Here is a 26,985-nt window from a genome sequence, read left to right as displayed (position 1 = left end):
CCATATAAAATTTCAAATCTTATTCCTATCTCTCAACTTTCTCTCCCACAGCCTGATTTATTTTTCCCTGTAGCAATAATCACAATTTAATTTCCTAAAGAATCTACTTTTACAATTTATTTATCATTTGCCTTTCTCTTTCCCTTACACACACACACCATGTTTTTGACTATTTTGCTTACAGCAATATTTCTAGAGCCTTGAGGAGTGCCTGGTATACTGAATGAAGAAGTGAATAAATGAATGAATGAGGCTTGGTCCTATTTATCTTAGCAGGATGACCTCAGGCAAGATGATATGTCCTTTCTCTGTGAGTTTTTTTTCTCTTCACTGGGAGTTGAGGCCTGGTATCCACAGGTTGAATTCAGTACTACCATTTTTATTAAGGAGGATCTGTACAGTAAATAATAAGATTTTCAAATAAAGTGTTTTTCTATCTTTGTGGCATTTGTTGATATTGCTATTGTTTTATTTGTTTCAATGTCACTTAGATTCCTTCATTAGAGATTAGGAGTACTGATTGGAATTCAAGAAGCTCTTGGATGTTCCGAATGAAATTTGAGCTGCCCAAGCTATGTTAGAGAGAAAGAATTAATATAAAACCTGGGAAGTTTCTTTACTGTGTCTTTAAAGACTCGCTTGCTTACAATGTTCACTTGTGCTAAGAGAAAAAAGAACACAGGATGAGAATGGTGGGTGGGGGTGGAATAACTTGAAAGTTCAAAACATTAATGACAGTAGGGGGTGGTACCTTGAGGCTTGAAGGACAATTAGAAAAGGAATTATATTCAACGGGATGTTTTTTTTCTTTTGACCCACACTGGCTTAAGAATTTCAATTTATATAAAAATGCTTTGGGTTTTCTGTGGTGTGATAGGAATTAATTTTCTTTTAAATTCTAATTTTGTATGAGTCTTTCTGTATGTGTAAATTGAGGATTTAAAGGAAGTTTAGCACCTAGACCAGTTGTTTTCATATGAAGAATCACATAGGAATCTTGTGAAAACACAGATTTCTGGGTCCTTCTGAAGCCCCGTTAAACTGTAAACTCCACAAGAGTAGGAATTTGTCATTGTTGTTCACTGCAGTGTTCTCAGCATCTACAGATCCTGACACATAGCAGATGCTCAACATATAATATTGGATGAATGAATAGGAATCTAGGGTGGCATGTCCTGAGAACTTGCATATTTGAAAGTTCCCTTGGCACTTCTGTGTAGGAAATCCCCCTCCCCAAATCCAACCACAACTGAGAAAGTTTAATCTATACTTTCCAATTATTCACCACTGTACAGCAGTGATGTCATCAAACATTTTTATTATTAAATATTACACATATTGAGAAAACATAAATGTCAGTTTAATAAACTATTATAAAATAAAGAGCTGTGTGACCACTACCCAGGTCAAGAAATAGAAAATCATCACTGTCTGGAAGCTTTTCTTGGATCTCTTCCCAATCATGTCATCCTCTTTCTGCCGTGAAGAGACTCATAACCCTGATTCTTCTGGAACTCAAAGTCCTTGCTTTTCTTTACTATTTCCCATCTACATGTGCATCCCTAAACACAATAACTTAGTTTAGTTTGTAAATAAATAGAACCATACAGTATGTTTGTGTCTGGCTTCTTTTATTCAGTCTTTGGGCAATTCATACACACTGCTGGGAATGTCTGTTTGTTCATTTTCTTTCTGTTTGCTATTCCATGTACAAAAAGGTTCATCTGCAGGACCTTACTGTTATAAGTGGAAGTCAGGCTGTTTCCTGACCTTTTAATCAGCAAGAGAATATACAGATATAGATACAACAGATGTAGATACAGGTATGCTGATACCCTGTGAGTGTCTTATATGTAACACACAACAACAAGTAGTATTGATTTTCATCAAGTAACAATTTAATGGATTTGTGTTAACCGAAGTATATAAAACTGCTGCTTCTCAGAGCCTCTGCCTCTTACATTGAAATTTATAGAGCCCAGGGAGAGTGTAGCCAAATATTGACAAGTAAGGGCTTTGGAGTCAGGCTACTTCAGTTTGGTAGCTGCCTCTTCCATTTACTGTCTGTGTGCTCTTGGGCTACTTACTTACCCCCAAACCTTAGTCTTCTTGTCTATAAAGTAGGGGTTTTATAATAATACCTCATATGATCATGGCAGTGATTAAAAATAATAATGTCTGAGAAGCACCTGATTAATATCGGGCACTTTCCATGTGCTGGGTATGCCGCTAAGGGCCTCTAAAGGCGTGATGGGTAATTAATTCATTTAACCTCCTTTGACCTAGAAATCTACCAAGGAAATGTGGGAAACGCAAAGGTATGAAAGGCAAGAGCAACTTGAGATTCGGGTTTCTAGAGTGAAATGAATTCTAGTCCAACTCTCCTGCACATTTTAAAATAGCATAGAATAACCGCTAAAAGTGAACCTGGGGAGTTATTTAGAGACATACTTGTGAGGGATGCAATTTTTCAATGTCTTTTCTTCTTTAATGAACCGTGACTCATTTTATAAATAAAATGGCCTCTTTCAGCTGTTTCCTTTGAACAAGGAAGGCTTAGGCTGGCAGAGTTACACTAGATTAAGAGCTTCTTTATCTTATTCTGGAAAGTCATACAATATAGGTCTAGAGGAATATATTAATAAAGAAGTAGGTTTCTAGTAAGAGAGATGATAATACAACAAGAGGCTTTAGTTATAATAAGTATTAACATATATTAGTTGCTCATCTTTGTATCATAACACTAAGCACTAAAGTAAGTACATGTCATACATAAGATGGTGTTTTTCTCTGTATGCTTCCCTTTCCTTTCACCTCATTTAATTAGAAAGTTAAAGCCAAAGGAGAAATGTAGAATGGGGGAGTGGAGTAGGGTAACTCAGCAATAAACAGTGTGATCCCAAGTATATCCCCCTTCCATCCCTCTCAATTAACTTGCTATTGTTTGGTGATCCACAATTGTGTGTTCAATATGATAGCATTGCGCCACAAGTGCAAAGCAAGCACTTGCAATGTGACTAGTCTGAATTGAAATGCTCTGCAAATGTAAAATACACACCAGGTTTCAATGACAGTGTGAAACAATTAATGTAAAATATCTCATTAATACATGCTAAAATAATATCTTGGATATATTGAGTGAAATAAAACATGTTATTAAAATTAAACTATTGTGTTTCTTCTAACTTTTAAAAATATAGCTTCAAGAAATTCTTAAATTACATATACAACTTGCATTGTATTTCTATTAACGACCTTGCTCTAGAACCTAGAACAATTCAGAGTAAAGGGTCAATATGCAAAGGGTAACTTTTAAAACAGCCAATAGGTGTGAGAAGTGCTAAAACAAACTGAGTTATTAAAATAAAGTTCTAATTCTTGTATGCTTGAGTTTTTCTATTGATATTCAAAACTGAGGCCTGATCTCATTTAATCCTCACAACAACCCTAAGAAGATATTATCCCTGTTTTAAAGCCGAAGAAACTGCAACTGAGAAATGTTAGTGGACTAAGTCCAAACCTCACATCCAGGTACTGGATCAAAGGCAAGGAGTCTTCCTCCAGAGCTCCTTTTAAATATTAGACAGATGGCGCTGCCTCTCTAGAACACAAGGACTGCAGTAAAATGACTACTAAAATCAGTACATTTGACATATCTGATGCACTCTTTCTTCTTCAAAGAACAAATAAAATCTAACCTATCAGCCAGGCTGAATTCCCCAAGATGGTCCAATGCATGTCCCTGCATCTAAAAGACAGAATGAGATTCAAATTCTGAACCAAAAGAACTGCCTAGATGCTTTCAGGTTCCATTCTTGTGGTATAAAAAACAACTGACATGCAGGATAAGCCTTACTTTATGTTTGTATAGTTTTCCACAGTTCACTAAACACTTTCTCATAAATAATTTCTTTAATAACAACTGGGAACCAGGAAGGAGTAAGTGACCTGTACAGGGTCTAACAACTCACAAGGCTGGATAAACTCTCTTGCCACTGCACTGTGTTATAATTCACAACACTCCTTGTAGAAAATAAACAAAAAAATCATTTATTTACATATTTATTCACTTGTTAAATACTCAGTATTAGGGATCCAATGATGAACAAAATTTGATATCTTCCCTAAAGAAGAAATTCTAGTGGAGAGGAGGGACTTACATATAAATAATGATCATTGGTTATGTTTTCTCTGGAGAATCTTGACTAATACAAATGCTGGAGAAAAGGGATGGGAAAAAGGCAATGATGACTCCCAGGTTTACAGTTTGGCATTTAAAAGTGTTGGGGAGGTTAGTCATCGATCAATATCAGTACTGCAAAAGGAAAAAAAAAAAATCACTTTCCACTTTTCAGATGATGATAGTTGTTTTCCATCCCCTGCCCCTTTTAGCAAGCAAAAACTTATCATAGCTAGTTATTATAAACTCACATACATATATATTTAGCTCTCTTTCTGCAAGTGGGTTTGACATCTGCTATATAATTTTCCTCACTATTTTGAGCTAATAGAAATAAACAACTGAAAAGGACTTAAGTTCTAGTATAGACAGCATATTAACTGTACCAAACATTTTCAAGGGAAAAAAAAAACTATAAAATCCTGGGCTGATTGCTATCATTAAGTATAGAGAGTATAGAGAGGTTGGGCAGAGAACTTTATGAGATTTTATCATTTCCTAATTATGCTGAGAAGATTCTTGAGAGTCCCTTGGACTGCAAGGAGGTCCAACTAGTCCAACCTAAAGGAAATCAGTCCTGAATATTCATTGGAAGGACTGATGTTGAAGTTGAAACTCCAATACTTTGGCCACCTGATGTGAAGAACTGACTTATTGGCAAAGACCCTGATACTGGGAAAGATTGAAGGCAGGAGGAGAAGGGGACAACAGAGGATGAGATGGTTGGATGGCATCACCGACTAACTGGACATAAGTTTGAGTAAACTCTGGGAGTTGGTGATGGACAGGGAGGCCTGGCATGCTGCAATCCGTGGGTTCAAGAGTTGCACATGACTGAGTGACTGAACTGAACTGAACTGAACTGAATTATGCTGAAATTACAGTGGGCTTGCAGATGTACTGTGGGATACAAGATAACCAGGGCTTTTGTTTAACCCAATACATCCAAATTCCAGTTTTAAATTGTGCATTTGACTCCATTTAAAAGATCAAATGTGGAAGTCTTGGAAAACAAGCAAAAAAAAAAAAATTCTATAGGCCTTTCACAGAGAAGTGGCTACTTATGCTTCTGAAAGAAGTTGGGTCAGCACTTCACTTTCTAGAAGGTGAGGTTGTTTGCAGATGTCTCTTTTCTACCTTTCTTTCCTGCTAATGGTTTCTTTTAATGTTATCTTCCCTTTGATGATTTCTCTGTTTGATAGAGACTCCAAAGAAGGTCAACGAGAAAAATGAGATGCTCAGATCCTTCTCAGCTGACTTTAAAAAGATTTGTAGGGCAGCAAAATGTCTACAGCAGCCATACAAAAGTTTCAATCATTCTATAGACCCAGGAATATTTTTACTACATGAACTAACTAGCTTTTTCTGTCTTAATACTGTCTGGTAGGATGGGGTTTGTGCAAGTGAGCACATGCAGCCCGGATAAACACAGATCCAGTTAAGGAATTTCTTCAGTTTCTTTACAGTATGCCTTCATTTCTGTTAGCAGATAGGTCTCAGATAATCTAGAGATGGCATATGAGATGAAAAAGGGTTTGCAACCCTTTAGTACTCATGGAACTGGTTTCAAACAGCACCTTCTACTGAAGTCTAAAAGCAGAATATAACCCTAGGTATTCTTTCCTGGAGAATCCCATGGACAGAGGAGCCTGGCAGGCTACAGTCTATGGAGTCACAAGAGTTGGACATGACTTGGCGACTAAACCACCACCAGAAACCTAAAACAAGTAGAAAGCTGGAATAGTCCCCTTATTCATGCCCTTTTGTCTTTTGTAAGTAGTAGGACTCTTAAGACTCCACAGAGGAAGTATGAGAACTACTCACACAATCAATATGTGTGGAGTTTATTATGTACATCATAAATTCACTTGTGGAAAATAATGATTGGATTTTGAAGCACTTTTATTCTGAGTATGATCCTAAACTCAAATATTTTGGATTTTTAAAATAATTGGTTCTTAATGTATATGTTTGATAGACTTACCCTCTGTTCAGTTGGTAAATAATATCTATTAAAATTATTGCTCAAGATACATGATTAGGGTCTGATGGTTTAGCATTTCATAACAAAGTTACTTGGATCCATTCATTTCTGATAATATGATGGATGAGAGATCCTGAAATCTTTCAGATAGAAACCATCTTGTGATAGGAAGGGTGGGATACAAACACACACACACACACACTCTCTCTCTCTCAAGCACATACATACTTTCAAATAAGTGAAGGACAATGGAAGAAGATAAGAATCATCCAATTTGCAAAACAAACCAGTTTACAAAGGAAAACAAGCACTATAATTGCCCTAAGTGCATGTATAAAGTTCTGTGACTAAGAGCTTCCACACAAGGCAGTACCTATGAAAGAGGGGGCTGTGATCTAAGCCATGGCATTGTGCAGAGTACACAGCTTTAGAAAACTCAGCAGTGGCCACAGGACTGGAAAAGGTCAGTTTTCATTCCAATCTTAAAGAAAGGCAATGCCAAAGAATGCTCAAACTACCACACAATTGCACTCATCTCACACACTAGCAAAGTAATGCTCAAAATTCTCCAAGCCAGGCTTCAATAGTACATGAACCGTGAACTTCCAGATGTTCAAGCTTGATTTAGAAAAGGCAGAGGAACCAGAGATCAAACTGCCAACATCCGTTGGATTATCGAAAAAGCAAGAGCGTTCCAGAAAAAATCTACTTCTGCTTTATTGACTATGTCAAATCCTTTGACTGTGTGGATCACAACAAACTGTGGAAAATTCTTCAAGAGATGGCAGACCACCTGACCTGCCTCTTGAGAAATCTGTAGGCAGGTGAAGAAGCAACAGTTAGAACTGGACATGGAACAACAGACTGGTTCCAAATTGGGAAAGGAGTATGTCAAGGCTGTATATTGTCACCCTGCTTATTTAACTTATATGCAGAGTACATCATGAGAAACATTGGGCTGGATGAAGCACACGCTGGAATCAAGATTGCCAGGAGAAATATCAATAACCTCAGATATGCAGATGACACCACCCTGATGGCAGAAAGCGAAGAAGAACTAAAGAGCCTCTTGATGAAAGTGGAAAAGGAGAGTGAAAAAGTTGGCTTAAAACTCAACATTCAGAAAAGTAAGGTCATGGCATCTGGTCCCATTACTTCCTGACAAATAGATGGTGAAACAATGGAAACAGTGAGAGACTTTATTTTGGAGGGCTCCCAAATCACTGCAGATGGTGACTGCAGCCATGAAATTAAACAACGCTTGCTCCTTGGAAGAAAAGTTATGACCAACCTAGAAAGCATATTGAAAACTAGAGACATTACTTTGCCAACAAAGATCCATCTAGTCAAAGCTACAGTTTTTCCAGTAGTCATGTATGGAAGTGAGAGTTGGACTGTAAAGAAAGCTGAGCACCAAAGAACTGATGTTTTTGAACTGTGGTGTTGGTGAAGACTCTTCAGTCCCTTGGACTGCAAGGAGATCCAACCAGTCCATCCTAAAGGAAACCAGTCCTGAATATTCATTGAAAGGACTGATGCTAAAGCTAAAACTCCAATACTTTGGCCACCTGATACGAAGAACAGACTCGTTGGAAAAGATCCCAATGATAGGAAAGATTAAGGTGGGAGGAGAAGGGGACGACAGAGGATGAGATGGTTGGATGGCATCACCAACTCAATGGGCATGAGTTTGAGTAAACTCCAGCAGTTGGTGATAGACAGGGAGTCCTGGCGTGCTACAGTCCTAGGGCCACAAAGAGTCAGACACAAGTGAGCACTGAACTGAACTGAACTGAACGACCCACACAAAACAGAGCACACGAAGGTTTGTACTGTATTTGCTTGTAAAGTCAGTTGTTTCAGGAATTTTGAAAGTTGGTTAACTTCATATTGATGACTGAAATAAAACTATGGTGAGAATATATACACCACAGAAATTCATATAGACTATAAATCAGGGCCTCTTTTTTCTTTCCAGACAGATATTTGTTAAACATTTACCAGTACATCACTGGTCACTTTACAATAAAATGCCTGACTGACACTAAATGAAAATATCCCCAGAGAGACAAATAGCAAAGGAAAATATCTGTTTTAGTCTAAACTCTTCATAGCAGTGGGGAAAAAAACCGATAAAACTTCCTCTGAGATTTCAAGGTCAACTAGAATTCTCAAAACATTTAGCCCTGAATGCATATAATTATGTGGTTAAAGAAAAAGATTTCTAAGGCAAAATTTTTATGATAAAATTTAGGGTTAAATTTTAGGTTACAGTCTAGAATTGGTACAAAGGTGGTATATGATAAGCCTAAAACATCTTATGCCAGAAAGAAAGGAAGTGATCTAAAAATGATAAGGACACATCAAAATAACATAGAACCAGTTTGACAGAGCTCCTGGTCAAATCCAGGACAATCTGTATCATATTAACACTATGGCATATTACTTAGCAATAGAAAGAAATAAACTACTGATACAACAATATGGACAAATTCTCAAATGCATCATGTTTAATGAGAGAAGGAGATACTAAGATTACATACCATATAATTCCACTTCCATAAAACATAAAAGAAAAACTATAGTGACAGAAGAACATCAGTTGTTGCCAGGGGTCGGTATTGAAGGACAGTGGATTAACTCTAAAAGGACACAAAGGAACTTTTTTAGATTATGAAATTGTTATCTATTATGATTGTGGTGGTGACCTCCTCAATAAAGCTGATGCAAAGGAAAAAAAAAGAGAGCTATTTTCACTATATTAACATCAAACAAAATAGATTTTAAGGCAGGAAACACTATGGGACAAAAAAGGACATTTCATTATGATGAAGAGCTCAATCTGCCAGGGAAATGGTAGAATTCTAAAGTCGTATGCCTCAAATAATATAGTTTCACTACATGTATAAAGAAAAATTCTAAAAACTAGAAGGAGCAATAGATAATTCCACAATCACACTGCGAGCCATTAACATCGTTTCTAATAACTTTTAAAACAAGTACACCTTCCACACAAAAATGAGTATATTAACAAATGACTGGTAACAAACTTGACTTTATTGACACCCAGCCACTGCAGAGTACACATTTTTTCATGTGCATATGGAATATTAATAAAAAATCAACCGTTTCTCAATAAATGTTAAGATAATTGAACGCATTCACCCTATATTTTCTGAATACAGTGGAAATAAGCTAGGAAAAATGTTAAGAAAAGATCACTGGAAAATCCCCAACTACTTCTGTGACATAATAAAGAATATATCTGATCTCTTTCATTGGTTCCTGGTTCGTGGCACAGGGAGCTTCAAAACCCTTGGATTTTCCCGGTAGGATTGTCTTTTGCTTTATATAATGAGTCACTTTGACTATACCTGAGTTTATGCTATGAGGTCACTCATGGTAAGCTCTTAGACAGTGTCTAGGGAGGAGCTGACCACATCAGGAAAAACTAAGCACCTGATTAGAGGCTCAGAACTTTCAGCCCAATTCCTCCACTTCCATGGAGGGGAGGAGGCTAGGGATTGCCTTCGATCATGCGGCCAATGATTTAATCCATCATGCTGTATAATGAAGCCTTGATTAAACTCTGAACACTTCCTGACTGGTGAATATATTCATGTATATAGAGAGAAGACGGCTGCACCTTGACTCCAAGGGGACAGAAGCTCCCACGTTCGGAAGCCTTCCAGTCTTGCCCAATGTACTTTCATGCAGCTGTTCATTTGATTCCTTTATAATTAAAAAGTAAATGTAAGTACAGTGCTTCCATGAGTTCTGTGAGTCATTCTTGTGAATTATTGAACTGAGGGTGTATGGGAAGTCCTGAATTTGTAGCTAGTCAGGCAGAAGTGCAGTTGCATTGTGAACATCAAGGTCTAGCAGGTAGCATTTGAAATGGGGCAGTCTTGTGGGTCCTTAACTTATGGAGTCTGTGCTACTTCCAGGAAGCTAACATTAGAATTGAATTGAGTCGTTGAACACCTAGATGGTATTGGAGAATAGATGTCAAAAAGCAATGTGGAGGTTAAGAAATACATCTCTTAATAATTTATGGATTGAAAAGAAATACTGCTGTATTTCAAAACATTGGGAGATACAGTTGACCCTTGAACAACACAGGTTTGAACTGAATGGGTCCACTTATACGCAGATTTTTTTTTTCAACAAATACATTAGAAAAAAAATTTGGAGACTTGCAGCAGCTTGAAAAAACTCACTGGTGAACTGTGTAGCCTAGAAATATTTTTTAAAAATCAGAAAAAGTTAGATATGTCATGAATATATAAAATACAGGTAGATAGTATTCTATCATTTTATAGGCATAAGTGGGTGATATTTAACATGAAATTAATGCCCTTAGTCTACTTACCATCTTATAATTTTGCTTTCAAAGAATACTGTACAATGTGCCTCTCACTCTCTCTCATAATTGGAGAAACTGCCTATCAGTCTATCATCACAGGTAAGCATTTTTTAAATATAACAATGTTTTCAATACTGTATTATGAATATGACTGTAATACTGTATGCTATAAAAATTGTATAATGATTCATTCATTGGTGTATAGGACAGTTGTACACAGTACACTAGGCTATCATAAAGCAATCATATTGATTCTTGTTATCAGTGCATGAATGGCTACACCTGTAAATAATTATGAATTTATTTTTCACATTATCTTTTCCTTTTTGATGTCTAATATTAGTAATATATATACCATCTACAGTGTTTTGTATCACATAAGACAGTAGTGATATACACAGACAACTCATCTTGTAAACAGATGATATAAGATTATTGTATTGATAAATATAGAAAAGTACTGTAAATGTATTTTCTCTTCCTTATGACTTTCTTAATAACATTTTTTTTTCTTAACTTTATTGTAAGATGTAGTATATAATACATGTAACTTACAAGACATGTAAATCAACTGTTTATGTTATCAGTGACTTCTGGTCAACAGTAGGCTATTAGTTAAGTTTTGGGGAATCAAAAGTTAAATGCAAATATTCAACTGTGTGAAGGTTTGGTACTCCTAACCCTCATGTTGTTCAAGGAGTCAACTGTATTTTGAAGTAAATTACAATATTATGAGCACAGCATATCAAAACTTGTAGGATACAGCTGAGCAGTGTTTTAAGGTAAATTAATAGATAGAAACACATGTCAGAATAGAAGAATAAAGGTAAAACGCATCTTAATTTTCACTTCAGGAAGCTAGAAAAGAATAGCAAATCAAAACATGTAGGGGGAAATAAATAACAGAGACAATAGAAAAAAATCAAAGAAAGAAAAAAATCATATTATTGAATAAAATTAAAGCCAAAAGCTGATTCTTTGAAACAATTAATAAAATTGAAAATTTTACCAGGACTAATTAAGGAAAAAGACAGAAAATACAAATTACCAAGAGAAAGTCACAGATGATGTCACTACAACTCCTATAGAAATAAAGACAAAACACACAAAAATGAATATTATATATGTGACACTAAGAAATTTGACAATTTAGATGAAATGAGTAAAGGGAAAAATACAACTTATCAAAAACAGAAAATCTGAATAATCCAGTATCTATTAAAGAAACTGCATACACAATTTTAAACTTTCTCACAAAGAGAACTCAGGCCCAAATCACCTCACCATTCAATTCTTCCAAATATTTAAAATAAAAATAACATACCAATCTCAGAGAAATTCTTTTAGAAAACATGTTAAAAAGGAGCTCTTCCTAACTAACTTTATGAGGATAATGATTAAATATAATGTGAGATCCTGTGTGTGACCCTAAAGCGGAAAAGACATTAGGCAAAAACAGAAGAAATCTAAAAAAACTATAGATTTTAGTTAATGTTGGTTCATTAATTACAAGTGTAAGACGTTAATAAGGGGAACTGAAGAGTATGTGGCAACTCTCTGTACTATCTTCTCAATTTTTCTGTAAATCTAAAACTCTTCTAAAAAGTTGTCTATTAAAAACCTTAAGAGATAAGAATATTGTGGAAATTTAAGAAAGATAAGCATACGCCAATAAAATAACTGCTTTTATATTGAGATGATTACTGAAAATAAACATATAAAAATAGATTTTAAAAATAATTTTTGCACTCCCATGTTCATATTAGCACTATTTACAACAGCCAAGACATAGAAGCAATCTATGAATGGATTAAGAAGATGTGGTGTATATATACCATACGCACACACATATTCAATATATGTGTATATTTATTTATACATATACATACATGGACTGTTACCCATAAAAAAGAATGAAATAATGTCATTTGCAGCAACATGGGTGGATCTAGAGATTATCATATGAAGTGAAGTAAATCAGACAGAGGCAAATATATATCACTTATGTATCACATATATATATATATATATATATATAAGTGACACATATATCACATATATATATCACTTATATATCACTTATATATATATAAATGACACATATATCACATATATATCACATATATATCACATATATATCACTTATATATATATAAGTGACACATATATCACATATATATATAAGTGACACATATATATCACTTATATATGGAATCTAAAATATGACACAAATAAACTTATTTATAACACAGAAATAGATTTATTTACATACAAAACAAACATGACTAAAATGGAAAGTGGGGGAGGGATAAATTAGGAGCTTGGGATTAACATATACAAACTACTATATACAAAATAGGCAAAAAATAAAGTCCAATTGTATAGCACAGGGAACTATATTCAAATCTTGTAACAAACCCTAATGAAAAAATATGAAAATATGTATGTGTGTGTGTGTGTATTTTTATTATTTATTTATTTTTAACATTGTAAATCAGCTATACAGCAATAAAAATAAGTAAATAATAAAAAAGATTTTAAGGCTGAAGAGCATTAGTAAGATTAAAGAATGTCAGTATATAATGATAAAAGTTTCAAATCACCAGAGAAATATAGCATATCTAAGTCTTTATACACCTAAAATATAAATTCCTCTAAAATATAAATTCAGATATTTAAAGCAAAATTTGACCAACCTATCAAAAAATGTGTTTGCCATCATAAAAAGAGATATTAATGCACTTCTCTCACAAGTAGACAAAAAGCAATAGAATATAAAATATATGTACAATATAACTAATAAATATGATCTCATGGATATACACAGAGCCCTGCATCCAGTAATTGAAGAATACATATTCTTTTCAAACACACATGAAACCAAAAAACTGATCACATATTGAACCAGAGTGGATCAAAATGAATTTTAAAAATCAGTTTCATAAAAATTACTTTTCTAAGACCAGGAGAATTAAGTAAAAAACCAGTAACCAAAAATAACTTAAAACTTCTAGACCAGAAATTTTCAAAAGACCTTTAAATTACCATTGATTCAAAGGAGAATCATAACATCACTATATATATCAAGTGTGTGTGATACAGTAAACTCAGTACCTAAAGAAAAATGTATAGCTCTAAGTATGTTTATTAGAAAAAAAGAAAGGTTGAATAATCATGAACTAATTACACAACTGATGAAGTTAAAACAGCAGAATAAAATAAAAGAAAGTAGAAATTATTTGTTCTAATTCTGTGAAAAATACCGTTGGTAGCTTGATAGGGATTGCATTGAATCTATAAATTGCTTTGGGTAGAATAGCCATTTTGACAATATTGATTCTTCCAATCCATGAACACGGTATGTTTCTCCAACTGTTTGTGTCCTCTTTGATTTCTTTCATCAGTGTTTTATAGTTTTCTATGTATAGGTCTTTTGTTTCTTTAGGTAGATATACTCCTAAGTATTTTATTCTTTTTGTTGCAATGGTGAATGGTATTGTTTCCTTAATTTCTCTTTCTGTTTTTTCATTGTTAGTGTATAGGAATGCAAGGGATTTCTGTGTGTTAATTTTATGCTCAACATCACTCATCATCAGAGAAATGCAAATCAAAACCACAATGAGGTACCATTACACGCCAGTCAGGATGGCTGCTATCCAAAAGTCTACAAGCAATAAATGCTGGAGAGGGTGTGGAGAAAAGGGAACCCTCTTACACTGTTGGTGGGAATGCAAACTAGTACAGCCACTATGGAAAACAGTGTGGAGATTTCTTAAAAAACTGGAAATAGAACTGCCATATGACCCAGCAATACCACTTCTGGGCATACACACTGAGGAATCCAGATCTGAAAGAGACACGTGCACCCCAATGTTCATCGCAGCACTGTTTATAATAGCCAGGACATGGAAGCAACCTAGATGCCCATCAGCAGATGAATGGATAAGGAAGCTGTGGTACATATACACCATGGAATATTACTCAGCCGTTAAAAAGAATTCATTTGAATCAGTTCTAATGAGATGGATGAAACTGAAGCCCATTATACAGAGTGAAGTAAGTCAGAAAGATAAAGAACATTACAGTATACTAACACATATATACGGAATTTAGATAGATGGTGGCGATAACCCTATATGCAAAACAGAAAAAGAGACACAGAAATACAGAACAGACTTTTGAACTCTGGGGGAGAACGTGAGGGTGGGATGTTTTGAAAGAACAGCATGTATATTATCTATGGTGAAACGGACCACCAGCCCAGGTGGGATACATGAGTCAGGTGCTCGGGCCTGGTGCACTGGGAGGACCCTGAGGAGTCGGGTGGGGAGGGAGGTGGGAGGGGGGATCGGGATGGGGAATACATGTAACTATATGGCTGATTCATGTCAATGTATGACAAAACCCACTGAAATGTTGTAAAGTGATTGGCCTCCAACTAATAAAATAATATTAAAAAAAAAAAAAAAAAAAAGAAAGTAGAAGACATAAATAATTTTAAAATATGGGCAGAAATTAAGGAAATAAGAAATAAAGCTAAAACAGAATCTTCAAGGCCAAGAGCTTATTTGAAAATTAATAGCATTAACAAAATGTTATTATACTGATCAAAATAATAAATAATAGAGACAAAACACCAAGAGTAAAAGTATTAAAAAAGTAAAAGAACTAAAATATAGAAGATTAAGGAGATAATCAATAAACAGAAACAAGTTTATGCAATAAACTTGATAATGTATTTAAAAATATAACTCAAGAAGTAAAAGAAAAATACATATTATTCTATAACCACAAAGATTGAATTCATATTTAAAAATTCTATGAAGAAAATTCGAGGGCTGGATAGCTTTAGATGGTTAGTTTCACCAAACGTTCAAAAATCCAATAATTACAATCTTATAGAAAATTTTCTAAAGAATTGAAAAAGAGGGAATGCTCCCCAACTCTTCCTGACCCCTGATTGGAAAGGATAGTATAAATAAGGAAAATCAAAAGGTCAATCTCACTCCTGAACAGATTTTTTTTAAACTATCAAATTAAACTCGACAGTATATGATGAAGAAATATTTAATGGCCAAGAGAGGTTTATCCTAGGAATGCAATGTTATTTTAAATTAGACAGTGTGACAGTGGAGAGGGAGTAGGTGAAATCCTGGTTAAACTTCTTCTCCCATGCTCAGAGTGAAAACTGAAAATGGATCTCCACTTGCACAGCAATAAGCTCTGTGTGATACCATTAAACATCCTGAGGAACCAGTTTTTTCAGACATTATATCTTTGCATCTATTTGTTTGGAAATAAAACTGGGTTTCAACTAGTTTTCTTAAGCAAAGGGATAATTTACTGACAATCAAAGATTATAGGAAATGCTGTCTTTATATTATAGGCATTGATAATACATCATCTGGTTATTAACAGGTTTTCTGTTTTGAGAGACCCAAACTATGGGGGTGATCCCTTCATTCTTCTAACCTGAGACCTCAGTGAAGGCATTTAGAAAAAGCATTCTGTTCTAAAATGGGAACTGTGAGTCCTAAACACCTGTGTGCATGTGTGTGTGTGTGTGTGTGTGTGTGTGTGTGTGTGTGTGTGTGTGTATTGGTAGGGCTGTGGAGAGGCAGTAGAAGCAAGCAATGTCTTGACTGGTTCTCAACAATAATGGCTGCTCTGTGCTACAGACATGATGCTAAGTACTTTCAACATATTTTCTCATTTAATCAACACAATGTTGTAAGAAAAGTCATAGGGAACATTGGACCACTTGTCCATGCATCTGCTATAAAGATGTTAGTAAAGAGAAAGAAGTTTTATGACCATATAGCAAAGGTGTTTTCCACTTATGTAGTGACTGGAAGATTCTGATTATAATCAAATAATTTAAAGAGTCAGCAGACTACGAACCTACATGTAGTTAACTGTTGTGGGCAAAGGAGCAGAGTTCAGTCCCCAGTTGACACTCTTCTCATTTTAAAATGAGAAGTTTTTTTGGATGCTAGTCTGGGAAAAGGAGTAAAGATGATTCATTTACTAATTTGCTGCATGGCAGCTATTTGAGCTGTGCCTTGGTCACTGATGTTGTAAGAAATATATTCTTCCACATTGTTTTTTTTTTTTTTTAATCTCACAAATGTATCATGAGTTAAAAAATCCCCAATGTTTCTTCATGATACTAACAATAAGCCCTATTTTCTCTCATCAGACGCATCCAGGTTCATTGTCAACCCCTCAATCTCTCTCAGCTTCAGTTTATACTTAACTTGCAGAGATATTGTAAGCATTAGAAATATCGTGTGCAAGGCACCTCATATACTGCCTGTCACACAGTAAGTGCTCAGTTAAAGGTGTCCATCCCATCACTTCCACTTTACTTTCTATATAAGCAGATTGCTATGGTTTTTGCGCAAGAAGGCATATGTTCTTTCATTATAACATCTTTCAAACTATTTAGTTCCTTTATCATAATAAGTGAGGAAACTTACAAATGTCTAATGGAAAAAGCTTAAGACACTATCTTCAGGTAAGATGTTGTGACTTACAAGACTTTTGTGATGCAATCCCTATATAAAGCTTTTTTCAGCCCTCTTACCAGTCCTTATCTGCAACCTTATATGGCAGCTAAACTTAGTTATTTGTATCTCTTATACACATGATATTCCCTTAATCATACTGAAAAGACATTTTCAGGTTTTTTTAAATTATTTATTTTAATTGGAGGACAATTACTCTACTAATTAATATTGTGGTAGCTTCCACCACACTTCAACATGAATCAGGCACAGGTGCACATGTGTCCCCTGATCCCAAACCCCCCCTCCCATTACCCTCCCCACCTCATCCCTCTGGGTTGTTCCAGAGCACCAGCTTTGAGTGCCCTGCTTAATGCATTGAACTTGCACTGGTCTTCTATTTTACATATGGTAATATACATATTTCAATGCTATTCTCTCATATCTATCCCACCCTCACCTTTTACCACATAGTCCAAAAGTCTGTTCTTTACATCTATGTCTCTTTTGCTGCCTTGCATATAGGATCGTCATTATCATCTTTCTAAATTCCATATATATGTGTTAATATACTGTATTGGTGTTTATCTTTCTGACTTATTTCACTCTATATAATAGGCTCCAGTTTCATCAACCTCATTAGAACTGACTCAAATGCATTCTTTTTCATAACTGTATATGTACCACAACTTCCTTATCCATTCATCTGCCAATGGACATCTAGGTTGCTTCCATGTCCTAGCATTGTAAACAGTGCTGCAATGAACACTGGGGTACACAAGTCTCTTTCAATTCCAGTTTCCTTGGTGTGTATGCCCAGCAGTGGGGTTGCTGGGTCATATGGCAGTTCTATTTCCAGTTTTTAAAGGAATCTCTCCACACTATTCTGTATAGTGGCTGTATCAGTTTGCATTCCCACCAATGGCGTAAGAGGGTTCCCTTTTCTCTGCACCTTCTCCAGTATGAAATGACATTTTCTTATTTTTCTGCCTGGCTAAGTCCTCTGCAAAGCACTATATCCTCCAGAGTCTTCTATTCTCCATTCTCATTGCACTCCCCTGGCTGAATTTGGTACTTTTCCCTAAGTTTTCACAGCGTTCCATGCTTACTCTGGCATTCACCTGTACACTGAATTATTAAAGATGATTTTCTTAATTGTTTCTCCCACTAGACAAGAAATCTTTAATATTGGGGTATGTGTTTCTAAATATTGTCAGAGTCTGCTACAGTGCCTGGCTCATGGTTGGTGCTCCACTAATGCTAGTTATTTGTTGAATAAGTATGCAGTGGGGTAACAAATATCAGTGATTTCCTCTCCAGGGACCAATGCCATCAATGTGGTACCCACAGAGAGTACCTTAAGAATTTAAGGATAAAAAAACATAGCTTTGCCAGTAAGGTCTTTTGGTTCTAACTCTGACATGATAAACATTTTGGAACAAATAAAAGCCCTTCATGTTAGAAAGTATTTAATTATCTCTATTAATTGATAAAGAATGATAGTTATTAAGGGATTTTTCTAAAAATTTCCCAAAACCATATATTCAACAAGTATCTATTCTTTAAACTAACAAAAGAATAAAATACAATAGTATTCAGTTTGGCGGTCCCAAACCATGTGCATTCAAACTTTAACAGATTACCTCCTAGGTTTTAAAGGAGGATAATAAGGGTTTTATTACTGAATTAGTTCATAGCTACTCTGTTTCTTTACTTTTCTGATTTGTTAAATTTTAATCTTAGCTCCTTTGCTGAAATCATTCTGGCCTAGGTAATTCTAACTTTTTATTTTTTTTTCCTTTGAAATCTGAAGGATTTTCAACATTTTGAATGTAATCATCTATAATAGGACCAAAATAGTCTTTATCAGTTAATAGGCCAAGAAAGGCATTTTGAGAACTTGAATTATGATAAAATGCAAGCTGAAAATAGTCAAAGTTGAAAACATACTGTGAATGTATAGTTAAGAAAATCCACTTGGTGATCCCAGGCTTGTAAATAACTCAGAATTATTTTCCCTTGGTTAAAGGCCAGTTTGTTAAATTCTATGACTATTTTTGGGAAAGTATGTATTTTAAAGACCATGAAAACAATCCAATGTTTTTCTTCTCTCTTTACTGAGGTCTTTCCCCTTTTATACAGCCTGTGCTGGTTCACCCACAAGAGACTGTTGTACAAGTGATTTTCTGAAAGGAGAAATTTTCTTCCTGCATGTCAAAGAACATATTCTTACTATGATGATACTATGGTATATCATGACAAAAGTAAAAACTTTCTCATTTTAATCTATGTTTGACCATCCCTGTGTTATGACTCCTTTTCAGTGCATCTATGTACTTTGCTTACTGGTTCCCTCTTTCTGGCTACAGCAGGTTCTAGTTGAGATTATTTAGATGTAGATGGTGTTGGAATCACCAAGGATAAGCTGTAATGCTTTTTGCATGACTTTGTCCTCCTTTCTACACTGACTCTGCACCCAGAAATAAGTGTCTCATGGTGGAAAGCATACTAGTCCAAGAATCAAAAACTGCATATTTCTGGCACTCCCTAGTTGTGCTTACCTTGTAGGTCTGTGAGGCTTCTACTCATTGTAGCACCATTATAAGGTAGAGACCCCTTTTGTCAGAAGGATTTTAAAAGAATTATAGTGGTCATGGTAGTTGACTGCCCTGCAACATTTCATCTTCAGATGATTAATCTAAGACAGTGGTTTTCAAATGGCTGTACATTAGAGTCACCTGGGAAATTTTTTAAACTCTGGGTGCCCTGGCTACACCCCAGACCAATTAAATCACAAGCTCTAGGGTTTGGGTCCAGAATTTTTTTTTTTTTTTTTTTTACATTTTCCCAGTGATTCCAGTGTGCAGTCAAGGCTGAGAACCTTTGATCTTGGGAATGCCATGACCTTTGCTTGTAACCAGTTTATGAATGAGCATGAGATCCAATTTTGGCCAACAAAATGCTGCAGGAAAGCTTTGGGAAAATATTTCCTTTCCCCCAAACAGATAAAAGAAGTAAAGAGACTTCTTTAAAAGCCTAAGGTTGAAAACATCTCTAAGAGACAGACAGAGCTGCCAAATCAGACAAAAGTGGGACCAAACCATGGGCATGGAAAACGTCTAACCTCTAAGCTTCCAGTTATTCAAGATTATAAGTTTTCTCACTGTATAAATAAAAAATCAGTTTTCCTCTTATTAGCAATTGAAACATTTTAGGTGACTCGCTCCAGATGGGAAATATTGATTTTACTCGTGGCTGCTGGCACTCTAGGTCTGTGGTTCTTGAGTCTGGCTACAAGTTAGAATGGGTATCACTTTAAAAAATATGTGAAATCTTGAGCCCCACCCAGACCTACTGAAGCAGAATCTTTGGGACAAAACCTAAGACTATATTTTTACAAAACTCACCAAAAGATTTAAACATGGCCAGGCGTGTTTGAAAATAATTACTTTTATAATAAAGAGAGAAAATTTTTTAAAAATACAGTTATTACATCATGCAAATTCAGATAGAAAGAGTTTAAAACATTATCTAATATGACTTTATCACTGCACAGATGCAAATTTTGAGGTCCAGGAAGTGAAATTATTTTCTCAAAGAAAAACATTAGTTTCTTAATATATGTACAAAAGTTATGTCTAGATCTGTAATTTGGTCTTTCTGTAACTAAGTATTTCTCTTATTCTCAATCACTGGATTGTGATGTTGGTTTATAGATTCTGGACAGTCTTCTTTAAACAAATCAGCTCAAAGACTACCTGAACTACATACTAAAAAATATATTAATATATTGTTCAGCTAACATGTAACTTCTACCAGAGATTTGTTTTATGCCTTCTTGTGTGCAGAAATAATATGAGTTAATTCCATTGGAATTTCCTTGCCCTTTGCTCTGCTGAGGTTGAATGTGGTTGGAAGCCAGAGGTCTAGGGGGAAAATTGCCAATAGTTGAAACAATATCTCCTGTCAGGTTTGTTTGATCTCTTTGTGCTTTTTACCCTTTAGATTTGTCCTTGGATACTTTCCTCCTGCATTAGGATTCTTTAGTTTTTTAGAGAGAACATTTTAAATAATTGACGCCAAATGAAAATTGGTATTTAGGTTGGGGATTTCTTATCTCACATACCGACTTTCATAGAATATCTTGTACACTATATTTCCAGTGAAGAAAATTTGCCTCTACCTAGCCCAATATTAATAATTATTATTTTACAATAATGAATACAGTATCCCATTTGGAAGGAAGCTGGAAACAGAATGTCTTCATCAATTAGGTTCACATTTATAGGTAAATTGTATGTGGCTGCTAAATGGCACTAATAGTTATGACAAACCTAGATAGAGCATTAAAAAGCAGAGACAACACTTTGCTGACAAAGGTCCATCTAGTCAAAGCTGTGGTTTTTCTAGTAGTCAGGTATGGATGTGAGAGTTGGACCATAATGAAGGCTGAGCACCAAAAAATTGAGGCTTTCAAACTGTGGTATTGGAGAAGATTCTGGAGAGTCCTTTGGAGACCTAGGAGATCAAACCAGTTAATCCTAGGGGAAATCAACCCTGAATATTCATTGGAAGGACTGATGTTGATGCGCCAATATTTTGGCCACCTGATGTAAAGAGCTGACTCATTGGGAAAGACCCTGATGCTGGGAAAAATTGAGGGCAAGAGGAGAAGGGTCTGACAGAGAATGAGATGGTTGGATGGCATCACCAACTCAATGGACATGAGTTTGAGCAAACTCCAGGAAACAGTGATGAACAGAGTAACCTGGCATGCTGCAGTCCATGAGGTCACAAAGAGTCGGACATGACTGAGAGACTGAATAATAACTAAATGGCAACCGACTCCTGTGTCCTTACTTGGAAAGCCCCATGGACAGAGGAACCTGGTAGGCCATGGTCCATGGGGTCTCAATGAGTGAGACACAACCGAGAGACGGAGCACGCACTCAGCATGCGTAACTGGCGAAGTTCAGCACGCTGTTTCTGAAAAGTAGTAGTATATGCCTTTTCCACGGTCAGTGTAAAATTTTATGTGATCAGGGTGAAGCTGTGGCTCTTTGGACAGCCCTGCTATTTATGGATTCCTTACCAGCTCAGAATCTGAAGTGTGAGTATGAAGGGGTTCTATGCTCTTCATATTTGGGTTACCTTGGAGCACAATGCATAGTGGTTTGGGGCTATGGGCATGGAGGATTTATGCTCCTATATATCTAAGATAGATACTAAAATAATTTTTAAACTATATATACATAGATATAAATTTAAAATATTAGTACTTTGTTTCTGTTCTTTTGTTTCTAAGATTTTGTCTTTTCTCCCCCTGAGAGCTAATCTCTAGAAGATTTGAGATACTAAAGCTCAATATATTGATCATAAAGTGGGAAAACTGATAGAAGCCAGAAAAGGAAGCTCATTCTGTTCCATCCCCTTTAGGTACCTTGGAAAATTTATGTAAGTAAAAATAATAGGATAAAGTGAGAAAGTTTGGAAAATACTCAAATGAGTAAAAATTTAAGGTATTTTAAAAATTGGTACATCAATACTTTTGTATGGAAAACAATATAACTTCTGTGATAACAAGAGTTAAGTCTAAATTAATGTTTCTCAAAGTACAGTCTGCAGAACAATAATTATGCAGGATACAAAATAAAGTTACATGAAAGAATTTAAGTGAGTAACTTGGGGGAAATGAGTTAAATGGGATTTTTCAAAGTCTTCAATACTTTACTACAGGGTGTGATCATTCAAAAACGAAGTTCTAATCTGCCACATTTTCCAAACATATTTGAGCATGTGATTTTTTTAATGAAGCATTTTGTAGGAGTGAAGTTGATCTGTATCCATCTGTGGTATCTCCAGGACCACAATAAAGACGTCTCTGAGGTGTTGGAGTGGATTTCTGAAAATGGGAAAGAAGAACCAGAGGCTAAAAGCTGGAATGCACAGTGAAAATATGCCTGCAGATAATGAGCATTAGAATGGCCCACGACACAGCCTTGACACATGTGTATATCAGTAGCACAGAGCTGCTGTTCCACCATCCCTGAAGATTTACTGGTTCCACTCAGTTACAGAAAAAGCTATCTACACTGCTTTCTTGGAATCTGACTTAATTTTTCATTAAAATATCTACTTTTATTTAAATACACAACACCCTCCTCCCCACAAACACACTACTTAACACCTTCCCAACAGTAGTCATATTTCCAATCAGTATTCAACAATTGAGCTCATTTTGTTACTGTTGCTGATGTCATGAATTTTTGAGCCAACTTTCCTATGAAGAGCTGGCTCTCAACCATATTAACTAGAAGGTGCATAAGAGGATCAAAATGAGGCGCCTCTTTCTGACTTTGGCTTTCTCTTCCAGCATTAAAATGATAACCATCATTTATTGAGCTTTGTACTATTAAGCACCTCTGTACTGCCTCATCTCTTTAAAACAAGCTGTGGAAGTAGCCATTATTATCTTCATTTTACAAGTGAAGAAGCTGAATCTTGGGGGGTTTAAGCAACTTGCCAAGATAACCAGTTGTCTCCCAATAAGCCTATACTTCAATAGAAGTTGAAGAAAGCATATTGATCACCTCAAAAGGTCAATAACAAGAAACAGATTAATTTGTAAACATCTAAGAAGTCAAAAGTGGCAGCTACTTCTCTTTCTTTCTCTTTCATTTGGTAAAAACCTAAATCCTCTGTTCTTTTAAATAACCAATTACATTAAACTACCAAACTGATCAAATCCAGTGTGTGTGTGTGTGTGTGTGTGTGTGTGTGTGTGTGTGTGTGTTAGGATGGATAAATGACCAAATATCTGAATGATTTTTGTAATCAAAACCTTGTACTAATAAGCTGGTAAGCCAACCATGGGAGAAAAGCCCAAATATAAAATTAATGCAATAATGGTGTTTATGTTTTTATTACCCCATAATTATATCATTCCTGTGATTGTTTTTCTTTTCATGCTGGCCTATAAAATGTCGCTGCCTCAACCTGTTTTAAACATCTACATCTGTAGGATTAGGACCAGTGATGTTTTGCCAGTTTCCATGAAAGAGAAGCCAGATGTACTGAACCCACCTTCTTTGATAGTTACAGTCCTTTTCATTAATATGACACCTAGCACTCTCAGCTTATTCTTTTTAGTGGAATTGTCATGGTCTTTAAATAACAATGTGTTCTCTGTCATGAGAAATATGTCATAAATTAATTATTCTACTGGTCTTTATACCTTGCTGTCATAATTTACATTAGTTATCCTCTTACTGTAAATAGTGATTTATTGTAAAGTTAAGATTGCTTATTTTTGAAAGTGAAAGTGTTGGTCACTCAATTGTGTCTGACTCTTTGCAACCCCATGGACTGTAGCCCACCAGGCTCTTCTGTCCATGGGATTCTCCAGGCAAGAATACTGGAGTGGGTAGTCATTCCCTTCTCCAGGGAATCTTCCTGACCCAGAGATTAAATCCAGGTCTCCTGTATTGCAGGCAGATTCTTTACTGTCTGAGCCACCAGGGAAGCCTTTGCTTATTTTTAGGTTTACATATTCAGATAAAATTTTCCATATGATCTTTTTCATTGCTATCAAATGATTTATTCCAAAGACATTTTTTATTTGTCCTTATTCACTTTGCACTATTTCAAATGCTGCTGAAATTCATATTAAAGTATAGAGATATAATTAACTCTAGGTTTGCCAATTAGTGGGTGGTTATTTTTTTCATTCTCACAAAAGGATTATCAAATTCCTATAAATGCCAAATTTTCAATGTGATCACATTTCTAGAAGTCCATTTGCTGGCAAGTTTTTAGGACTCAATCTCTTACATTAAGTGAAATATGTACACCTGCATAAGTAAAAAGTGTCCTACTTAATATATTGTTAACCTTAAAAATGCATTCCAAAATACATTAGGTAAAATTCTGTTTTATTCCACTCATATGAGTTACCTAGAATAGTCAAATTCATAGAGTCAGAAAATATACTGGTAGATGCTAGAGGCCAGGGGTGGGAAGGTGAGGGAGAGAGGATGGGGAGTTAATGTTTAATGGGGACAGCGTTTCAGTTTAGAAAAATTTGGGAAATGGATGACGGTGAGATTTGCACAACAATGTGAATGTCCCCAGTGCCACTGAAATGTCCAGCTAAAATGGTTAAAATAGTATATATTATGTGACTTTTATCACAATTTAAAAAAGTATCCTACCTAAAAATTTGGGGTTTGTATCTAGAAACAAAAAATTGCTACTAAAAACTGCACTAACTTGAACCATCCATATCTATTATCAATTAAAACACTGTTAGAATAAATATTTAACAGTATATCTGTGTTTCTTTCTGGCATGACCCCAATACTACTGATTATTTTGCGTTTAAATTATCTATTAAAATACATTTAGCCTTTGCTTCAGAATTATTTTCACTATTTTAAAAATACAAAAATACTAAAATTGTTAGTAGATAGAGCCTGTTAAAATTGGCCTCTGGGTTTGTCTATTCTGCTTGGAAATGTTCCAGACCACTCTGACTTTGACCTTGTAATCCAGTATTTGCCAGTCAAAGCAGCACTGTGTCAACCATCCTGCGGCTCTTCCTTGACCTACATCTCAGCAGATTGACCACTCTCCCGTCAGTCCTCCTCTTCCCGCAGCAGTGAAGGGCAATGAGGGCAATTCCGTGACTTCTCCTTTGATTTTATAATCAAATGATGCTGGGGGAACAGGGGCCCTGGACCAAATGTAGAGATGACCACTGGTCTAGATCTATGCTGCTCATTTAGGATCTACCTCAGTGTATAGTCCACGGACAACTTATAGCTGAACACACATCTGATGCTTGTTCAAAATGTAGCTCCCTGGGTCCCACTCCAGACCTACTGGACTCAGGGAAACTCTCTGGAGTCTGCAAATTTAACAGGCTCCCCTGTTTCTCATGTACACTGAAGTTCAAGCACCACCATTCTAGATGGTCAGACTCACTTTACTGCACGTGCTGCAAAAAACAAAAAACAAAACAAAAAACCCATGTATACAGGAGACATCTATGAAAATGGCAAAATGAGGAGACCTTTCAGTCTCTTCTAAAGAAATTTCCCTGAAATAGTTATGAAACTGTTAAAAACCAAAAATGTCCTAGGCAATAACAATAAATGTCAAATATAAGTACATACAGGATATGACATTTTATTAGTATTTAAACCTCAAAAAACATTTTTAACTCTAAAATGGAATTATGTTTCCCACATCATAAAGTGTGGGTTAATCTCTCAGTCGTGACTGACTGACTGCAACCCTATGGACTGTACAGTTTGCCAGGCTCCTCTGCCAATGGAATTCTCCAGGCAAGAATACTGGAGTGGGTAGCCATTCCCTTCTGCAGTGGGTCTTCCTGACCCAGTGATTGAACCCAGGTCTCCCACATTGCAGGCAGATTTTTTACCATCTAAGTCACCAGGGAAGCCCATTTCATAAAGGGATTATGAGGATTAAACAATAAGGCAAATAGAGAAGTTATCATAGCACTGGGTATATAGGCAGCACTTAAGAATTGTCCACACTTTGTTCATTCTCCGCACTAAGATTTTCGTCAACTTCTGCCCATCCCAAGCTAGGTGTACAAGCCGAACATTTGCTGACACTACACTACTGAGGTCTGAGCCACCTCCTTAAGAGTCAATAGGATTTGATATTATTCTGAGATCTTAAACCCCAAATTTTTAGGGCATTAGTTTCAGAGAACTTCTGTACCGATTGCTGGTGTTTACACAAATCTACCCTGCCTTCCACCTATTTTTTTTTTCCACCCAGAACCCTCCCAGGAACTATGATTCAGGTACTTTTCAGATACCAACTATTACTAAGGCCTAGAAGCCCCTGCTGAGACCTCTTGATCCCCTACATGTCAACAACACTAGTCTAAGACTCACATTCACTGCCCCACTGAGGC

This window comes from Muntiacus reevesi, chromosome 17, assembly GCF_963930625.1.
Source record: "Muntiacus reevesi chromosome 17, mMunRee1.1, whole genome shotgun sequence".
Taxonomy (NCBI): Eukaryota; Metazoa; Chordata; class Mammalia; order Artiodactyla; family Cervidae; genus Muntiacus; species Muntiacus reevesi.
This window is presented reverse-complemented; position numbering follows the sequence as displayed.